Raw genomic sequence first — 10,409 nt, forward strand, 5'->3', positions numbered from 1 at the left:
AAGTAACAGAACTGAATCACATCTGTGAACAAACAGACTTGATAGACATATACAGAGTGTTTCATTCAACAACATAATACACATTCTTCTCAGCAGTACATGGGATATTCTCTAAAACAGACCATATACTAGCCCACAGAACGTATTTAAATAAATGCAAAAGAGTTGAAATGATCCCATGCATGTTACTGGATCACAGCACCATGGAACAAGAAATTAATGATAAAATATAATGCAAAAATCCCACAAACAAATGGAAACTGAGTAACACACTCTTGAGTAGTCAGTGGATCACAGGGGAAATTAAAGAAGAAATTAAACAATACCTACAAGCAAATGAAAATACAAATAAAACTTACCGGAATCTGTGGGATGCAATGAAAGCAGTGCTCAAGAGGAAAATTTTTGGCACTGAGTTACCACATCAGGAAAACAGAATGAATACAAATAAATAACCTGATGTTACACCTCAAACATCTAGAAAAAGAAGAGCAAGTCAAGCCCCAAACCAAAAGAAGGGAGGAAATTATAAAAATCAGAACAGAAATTAATGCAATACAGACTAAGAAAACAATCCAAAGAATCAATGAATCAAAGAGTTGGTTCTTTGAAAGAATAAATAAAATTGATGAGCCCCTAACCTTATTTAAAAAATGGAAGAAAAAGCTCAAATTCATGCAATAAGGAATAAAAAGACGCAATCGCTACACACTCAGAAATACAGAAGATCATCAAAACCTATTTCGAAAACCTCTACTCTCATAGGTTTGATGACATGGAAGAAATAGACAGATTTCTAGAAAGTTATAAAGTACCAAAGCTAGATCAAGATGTAAAATGCTGAATAACCCAATTTCTATTAATGAAACTGAAAATGTAATTAAGTCCTTGCCTACAAAGAAGACCCCAGGCCCAGAAGGATACACTGAGGAATTCTACAAGAAACACAAAGAAGACTTAATGCCGACACTCCTCAAACTACTCAATGAAATTGAAAGGGACACAATCCTTCCTAAGTCATTCCTGGAAGCAAATATTACTTTAGTACAAAAACCTGACAAAGACCTCACTAAAAAAGAGAACTACAGGCCAATCTCCCTAATGAACATAGATGCAAATATCCTCAATAAAATATTGGCAAATAGGATGCAGCAAACCATCAAGAAGATTATACAAGGGGCTGGAGATTTAGCTCAGTGGCATAAGCGCCTGCCTTACAAGCAGGCAGTCATGAGTTCCATCCCTGGTACCAATAAAAAGAAAAACGACAAAAAAAAAAAAAAAGAAGATTATACACCATGACCAAGTGGGATTTATCCCAGGTATGTAGGGATGGTTCAACATATGTTAATCAATAAATGTAATCCACCATATAAACAACGCCAAAAGTGAGAATCACATGATCATTTCTATAGATGCAGAAAAAGCTTTTGAAAAGGTCCAACATTCATTCAGGATAAGAACTTTACAGAAAACTGGAATAGATTGTCTTTACCTCAATATGATAAAAGCCATCTATGACAAACCAACAGTCACTACCATACTAAATGGCCAAAAACTGAAAGCCTTTACCTTAAAATCAGGGACAAGATAAGAATGTCCCTTATCACCACTCCTATTTAATATAGTACTGGAAATACTAGCCAGAGCAATTAGACAAGAGAGAGAAATAAATAGAGTAAACATAGGAAAAGAACAAGTTAAATTATCATTATTTGCAGATGACACAATTCTCTACATAGAAGACCCTCAAAACTCCATTGAAAGATTCCTAGATATAATAAATACATTCAGCAATGTAGCTGGATACAAAAATCAATATTCAAAAAACAACAGCATTCCTATACACTAACAATATCACAGAGAGAGAAATAAGAAAAGCCACAACCTTCATACTAGCAACCAAAAAAATGAAATATTTAGGAATTACTCTCACAAAAGAAGTGAAAGATCTATATAGAGAAAATTATAATACACTGAAAACAGAAATTGAAGAGGATCTCAGAAAATGGAAAGACATCCCTTGCTCATGGATAAGAAGAATAAATATTGTGAAAATGGCCATTCTCCAAAAATTGCTATACAGATTCAATACAATCCCAATAAAATACCATCAACATACCTCATAGATCTAGAGAAATCACTCCTAAAATTCATCTGGAACCAGAAGAGACCTAGAATAGCAAAGACAATTCTAAGCAGCAAAGGCAAGGCAGGCGGCATCACAATCCCTGACTTGAAGTTATACTATAAAGCAACTGTAGTAAAATCAACATGCTACTGGAAAAAAAAAAGAGCCAAAGATCAATGGACTAAATTAGAAGATACAACCACAACTACAAACACACTCAACTACCTTATCTTTGATAAAGGGGCCAAACAGGTTCATTGGAAGAATGACAGTCTCTTTAATAAATGGTGCTGGTAAAACTGGCTCTCCATATGCCAAAAACTAAAACTGGACCATGCCTATCACCATGTACTAAATTGAAATCTAAATGGAACAAAGATCTGAATATTAAAACAGAAACACTAAATCTATTGGAAGGGCTGGCTTTAGCCCAGCGGTTCCTTCAAGTCTGGCTTCCCAACCGCCCGGGCCGATAGGTCCGGTGGTTCGAGACCCGCGGGTGCTCTCCAATCCTTTTTAAAAAATAAATAAATAAATAAATAAATAAATAGATCTTTTGGAAGACAAATTGGGTAAAAACCTTGAAGACACAGGGGTAGGTAGAGAACTCATGAACAGGAATCAAATCACATGGGGAATACTTCCCAGAATCAATAACTGGGATCACGTCTTATTAAAAAGTTTCTGCATGTCAAAAGAAATCTCTAGCATATGGAAAAGAAAACCCACAAACTGGGAAAAAATCTTAGTGAAGTGTGCCTCAGACAAAGGACTTTTAAAACATATAAAGAATTTTTAAAAAATGAGATCCCCAAAATTCAAGATCCAATCCAAAAATGGGCATCTGAGATGAATACACAATTCTCAGATGAAGAAATACAAATGGCAGATAAATACATGAAAAAATGTTCATCATAATTACTCATTAGAGGAAATGCAAATTAAAACTGCACTGAGATTCCATCTCACTCCAGAAAGAATGGCCAGGATCAAGAAAACTACCAACAACAAATGCTGGAGAGGCTGTGGGAAAAAGTAACTCTCCTGCACTGTTGGTGGGAGTGTAGACTGGTGCAACCATTGTGGAGATCAGTCTGGAGATTTCTCAAAAAGCTGGAATTTGAAGTCCCATTTGTTCCAACTATTCCACTTCTAGGCATATTCCCAGAAGAAATGAAAGCATCATACCACAGTGATATATGTGCACCCATGTTTATAGCAGCTCAATTCGTAATTGCCAGATCTTTGAAACAACCTAAGTGTTCATCAACTGAGGAACAGATAAGAAAGATGTGGTATTTTTATACAATGGAGAACTACTCAGCTATAAAGAATGATCACATTGAGATATTTATAAATAAATGGATGCAGCTTGAGACCATAGTCATAAGTGAAATAAATCAAACTCACATGTATAAATACCGAATAGTTTCCCTTGTATAAGAAATGGTAAGAATACATAAAAGTATGTGGTAATCAAGACTCCCCATTATATTGCTTTGAAGCCTTATAATGTTTTCATTCATTAGTTGGAATGGTTTTATTCTGGGTTGTTTGATTTTATTGTCTGTGATGGTATGAACAGCTATTTTGAAGAAAACACCACATTATAATAGCTAGTGCTGATTTAATATCATGTTGTTTTGAAGTCCCACCAAGCCTTTGTTCTTCTGTCTCCATCGGTTTTATCATGTTGTATCTTATTGGATTTTACTAGATGTGATAGTACAAGCAAAATTTTTTATGGACAAGGAGATAATATAGTAACCATTGTTTGTTTTCCATTAGTTGGTTCTGAATACTCTGTAATACTTTCATTCTCTTGAATAATTTTACACTCTCGTTATGTTTGATACTATGGTGTATGAAGGTATACTCAAATATTTCAAGGACAGAGACACTATGGTAGCTATTGTTATGTCGAGTTGTCCTGCAGTGAAACACTATGTTGCTTAAATTGTTCTGTTCTCACCTGTTTTGTATGTCCTCTTTTATATTAATCTTTTTTTAAATAAAAAATGAAGAAATGAGAAATGTATGTAAGAAATGCTGAACACATCTAAAGAAGACATAGTTAAAAATTTAGAGGAACAATGTAAAAACACAGAAACCATTAAAAAACCAATATAAGAAACAAAGAGAATGCATGAAACAGATTGAAACAGATATACAGGAAATCAAAAATTTCATCAGAAGTTGGCAAAATCCTCAGTGAAAGTGAAGACAGACTTTCAGACCTAAAGACAAGATTGCAGCTAGGGAACATGAAAGATCTTTTAAGAACAAGAAATCAGGAAATAACAATTCAGCAGCTATAAGATGATGCTAAACAATGTAAGATTGATAGTGATAAACGAAAAAGAAGGTGACAACACAAATGATATCAAGATGCTATTTACAAAATAGCTGAAAATTTCCCAAACATGAGAATGGAAACTGAGATATAGATCAAAACCAAAATAGAACTACACCCAGAAATAATAATCAACATTTCAAAATTCCAGCATAAGAACAGACTATTAAAACCTCTTAGAGAGAAGAGACAGATCACATATAAAGGAAAGCCTATCAGAATCATAGCATACTTCTCAACACAAACAATGAAGTCAAGAATAGCATGGAGTGAAGTATTTTAGATCCTAAAGGAAAACAACTTCCAAACCAGACTGATGTATCCTGTAAAACTGTCCTTCAAAACTGATGGAGAAATGAGATACTTCCACAGCAAAAAACAGCTGAAGAACTTCATGACCACCAAACAAACCCTGCAAAGAATACTGAAAGGCATTCTAGATATACATAGGAAAAAGCCACTAAGCAAGGCAAACAATTAAACAGAGGGGAAATGTAAAAAATCAACAGCAGAAAGATAACATGTCAACAATAAACCAATATATAAGTTATAACTATTAATGTAAAAGGGCTCAATTCCCCAACTAAAAGAAACAAACTGGCAGAATGGATCAAGAAACAACATCCAACCATATGCTGTCTACAAGAAACCCATCTAACCCAAAAGAAAACTCATACACTGAAAGTTAAAGGATGAAGAACAATACTCTATCTGATAGGAACCCCATAAAAAGCAGGGGTAGCTATTCTGTTTGCAGACAATGTGAAATTCAAACCAAGAATGATCAAGAGAGATACAGAAGGTCACTACAAACCAGTTAGAGGAAAAATTCAAGAAGAGACAACAAACTTAAATATATATGCAACAAATCTGGAAGCACCAAACTATACAAAACAAATATTAATAGAAATGAAAAATCAAATGAGCAATAACACAATTATAATGGGAGACCTTAACTCCTCATTGACACAAAGAAACACATCAAGTAGACAGAAAATCAGCAAAGAAATAACAGAACTGAATCATATCTTTGAAAAAATGGAGTTAATGGACGTATATAGCGTGTTCTACCCAATAACATCAGAATGTACATTCTTCTAAACAGTACATTGGACATTCTCTAAATAGACCATATACTAGTCCACAGAACATGCTTACACAAATGCAAAATTGAAATTATCCCATGCATGTTATCAGATCATAGCACCATGAAGTTAGAAATTAATGACAAAAGAAACTGCAAAAACGCCACAAACACATAGAAATTAAATAATATACTCCTGAGCAATCAGTATGTCACACAGGAAATTAAAGAAGAAATTAAAAAATATCCAGAAGCAAACAAAAATACAAATACATCTTACCAAAACCTGTGGGATGCAATGAAAGCAGTCCTCAGAGGAAAATTTATTGCACTGAGTTCGCACATTAGGAAAACAGAATGAACACAAATAAGCAACCTCATATAAGCAACCAAATAAGATGCTAAACCTCAAACATCTAGAAAATGAAGTCAAGCCCAAAGTCAAAAGAAGGGAGGAAATTATAAAGATCAGAGCAGAAATCAAGGTAAAGAAGCCAAAGAAAACAATACAAAGAATCAATGAATCAAAGAGTTGGTTCTTTGAAAGAATAAATAAAATTGATAAGCCCCTAACCAACCTTATTTTAAAAAGGAAAGAAAACACTCACAATCATGCAATAAGAAATGAAAAGGGTGAAGTCACTACAGACCCTGTGGAAAACATCTACTCTTATAGGTTTAATAATAGAATAAATAAATAGATTCCTAGTAACATATGAATTATCAAAGCTGGATCAAGAAGATTTAAAACTGCTGAAAAACCCAATTTCAATTCATGAAATTGAAAACATAATTAAAACTTTAACAACGAAGAAAAGCTCAGGTCCAGTTTGATTCACTGCAGAATTTTACAAGAAATTCAAAGAAGACTTAATGCTGACACTTTTCAAACTTTTCAATGAAATTGAAAGGGAAGCTTTCAATCCAGAGAACTGGGGCTGCCAGAGGTGAGTTTCAGCACACCAGCACGGACTCCAGGAGAGTTTAATATCATCACTCCCAGCAGTTAACTGCCCACACAGTTTCCAGCCACACAAGACTGGGCTCTGCAGGTTTCTGGCCTGGCTGGGCCATGCCCAGCGAGCCTTCTTTCAATCCAGGGAACTGATTGCCAGAGGTGAGTTTCACCACACCAATATGGGCCCAACGAGAGTTTAAGATCATCGCTCAACAGTTAACTGCCCATCCAGCTTCCAACCACACTAAACTAGGCTTGGAGGTTTTGGGGATCTGACTAGAATGACGCCCAGTGACCTCAATCAATCACGGATGCTGAGGGCACTTGAAGTGCGTTCCAATGCATTGGTGCTTGCCCAGGGAGAGCTTTGGACCATCACCTACAGTGGTTAGGAGCCCACCCAGCTTCCTGGAACACTGGCGGTGGCACAGGAGGTCCTATGGGCCTGACTGGACCACACTCAGCAACCTTCATTCAGTCCCAGGAGCTGAGGGCATAGGAGGCAATTTCCAATATGCCCAGCTTTAAAACATCACTTGAAACATGGAAATACAGAAAAATGACAAGACAAAAGACCAAAATGCAATCTCAAACCTCCAGCCCATCCCAAGAAACCCTAGGAGCCATGGATATACAAGAAAATATATGCCATACACCTGAAATTTGGCACCAAGGAAGACACCAAAGCAGAGGTGTCTGGCTTTTAAATTTGCAAAGCCTTAGTTACGAGCCTTTTTCCAGTTGTTGCCACTACCTTTGACCTCCATGCAGTGCCATTTCTGCTGTCCAGCACCTTTGTTAACAATGACTGGCCCTGAGCACAACTTCCCATGATCTTCAATAAACATAGCTGCTTATACTAAGTGTACGTTTGGCAATTGTTTTCTCACACACAAGAGCCTGGACTATTATTAGCCAGCTCACCTGTAACAACAATGGCCAGCCTGAGATGTACTGTGGTGGGTTGACATGCATCCCCCAAAATGTACGGCCCTGCATTCTCAGTATTGACCTCATTTGGAAAATATGATCTTGACAGATACAATTAAAAATCTCAAAATGAGATTATCCTGGACTTTGGGTTAAATCTGAGGACAAGAATCTGTATATGAATAAAGACAGGGAGAACGAGATGTGAGGATGGAGACAGCTCAGCAGCACCTTCACCAAAGCTGAAGAGGACCCTGCTGGTAAGGACAGCCCTATACTTTTGACTGGACTCCTGATCTACAGGAAAGACTACATTTCTATTCCTTTTCCTGGTGTTTTCTCAGGGCAGGCACATGAAGCTGATACCAACTATCCAGAGCCATACTGGGTCAATGTAGGCCTCACAATATAGTAATGTAGTAACAGAATATAGCTACTGAGTAAAACAGGAAACCCTGAGCTTAGGGACAAGGAACAGGGAAGGCTGCTACTCACACTGGTGGAGGTTGCCAGACAGCTTCACAGTCTCAACACAAACACTGCCAGGAGTTGAAAACCCACACTGGAGAACATATTGCTGCAGCTATGACATTCCAACCACAGACAAAAAGACCTAAATGATCACAAAGCAGCCAACTGCCAAACCAAATTGAGGAACTTTTCACAAAATAAACGTGTTACTTTGTATCAGGGTCATGCCAGGACCAGGATACTAGGACAGCTATACTAGTACAGAGTGAAATAATGAGGACATAAGCTCTGGAAGGGTCCCTCAGTCAGGACAACATGGGGAGAGATGGCCACCCTCCAAGTGTCTGAGGATTAGCTAGCATCAGAATTGGTTTTTTTTTTTTTTTTCCTTTTTGAGACAGGATCTCACTGTATTATCCAGGTGTTTTTTTTTGTTTGTTTGTTTGGTTTTTTTTTAGTATCAAGGATGGAACTCACAATCTTGCATTGCCAAGCAGGCACTTTTGCCGCTGAGCTCAACCCCTAGCCCCTATCCAGGTTAGTTTTAAACTTACTATGTAGCCCAGGCCGCCCTGTAATTAACAACAATCCTCCTGCCTCAGCCTAACAAGTGCTGGAATTATAGGCATGTGCCACAACTCCCAGCTTGAGGGCTGATGCTTAAGCATACAGACCACACAGGTGCATGGGGCATTGTGATTGGGTTAATGTTCTGCTGTTGCCACCTGGAAGTTCTTAATTTTTTTTCCTTTTACAAGGAGTTCATAAATAGATAATCAGTCTTGCTCCTAGCCTGGCATTACTCTGAATGAATTTGCAAACTGGCATTCCTATTGTTAATTTTTCACTGAACCAACAAGGTCAAGAAAGTCACTGTATGAGGAAATTTTTTAAAATGTGGTGTCTGAGGAAAATCTATCTTTGCCTTCCAATCTACATTTCCTGCATAAGTCAGGCCAATATGCTTGGTTTACTCTTTTAACATTTTTATGCAGATAGTTTGTTGTGCACTGTGGTTTCAGATGTGCAATAATTTGTATAATGGATTATTCCCAAGTATGCCTTAAACAAGACAAATGTGTTTTTTCTATCTAGTTCCCTGCCTTAATATGTAATAAATTTAAGCAAATTTCTATTGTGTGTATTTGTAAACTACAAAGTAAAAAATGAACATTGTGTGGAGTTTGTATTTTGCATATGCATGGTGAGAAATAAGTTTGAAATAAACCTGTAGTATTTTATCTGGGAAAAAAAATGTGGTGTCTGTGATTTATTACCTCTAAGATTCTTACCACCAGATCCATCTTTGGGTTGTCAAGTCCCCACCCCACCCCACCGGTGCTGTCTCCATGCTGATAACTTCATGTGCTCCATCTGGTCACGAATGCTGAAGACCAGGGCTGGGGACACTGTGTGAAACCACAGACCTCATTGTAGGATGTCCTATTTCCTGATGGAAAAGAGCAAAAAGCATCCAGTGTGTTCCTACCAAAAAAATTCAGCTCTTGACAACACAAGATCCTTTTCTTCACACCCTCTTCTCCCTACCCTGCTTCTCAATGGGGCCAAGTATTCACAAGACAGAAGCAAACTCACAGGATCAATGTTTCAAAGGCCAGGGAAGTGCTGGTTAGGAGCACTGTGCAACCTTCCCAGGAGTCTAACTAGCAAACTGTTGGGCCTTAAACCTCCCAGGCCTGATGGCTTATGGATATACATGGACTTTACTCACTCCTGTGTGCACACAGAAAGTACTCATAGACATGCACATGAACACTGACCTGCTCTCAAGTGTGCACACATGGGTATTAACACTCAATCACATACATGAGGTACTCAAATATTACAATTATACACATATAGGCACTCACACATGAGTACATGCATGCACAGGAACAGCAGCACATAGAATACACTTCTAGACTTGTGCCCCAACCCATACACATGATTCTCCAACCATGCATGCACATGACACACAGATACACAGCGTGCACATGTGGCACGCTGCCAGGCTATGCTGCTTAACAGAACTGGTATTAGGCAAGCTGGTATCAGATCAGCATGCTGAGGGCCTGAGAAGTGACCGAAATCACTCAACCACCAGAAGAAGCAATCAATCCAAAACCAGCTTAGGGCCTATTTTAAACAGTAAAATCACCAAGGAAAGATAAAAATATGGGGAAAATATGGCACTTAGACCACAAAAAAGATGCTTGTTTACAATGAGCTAAACAAGAATGCAAAGCATCACCAAGCTCCGCCTTTGATGGTAACAAGCACTAAGTTGGGGCTAAAGCGATCCCTCCATTCACATCCTCAAGCAACTGAGAGCACCCAATAGTGAGTAGACGAACTCCACTGCTTTGTCACCATGAATCTGGAAGACATTTTAGTAGTTGACTGGCTAAGGTTTGGGGAAGGAGGGAAGACTTCTGTTCTGGGACCTTAACAGAACTGCCAGTTTGCCACGGTAGCTGAGTGT

This window comes from Cavia porcellus, unplaced genomic scaffold, assembly GCF_034190915.1.
Source record: "Cavia porcellus strain 051 isolate PalLab524CR breed Dunkin Hartley unplaced genomic scaffold, mCavPor4.1 scaffold_20, whole genome shotgun sequence".
Taxonomy (NCBI): Eukaryota; Metazoa; Chordata; class Mammalia; order Rodentia; family Caviidae; genus Cavia; species Cavia porcellus.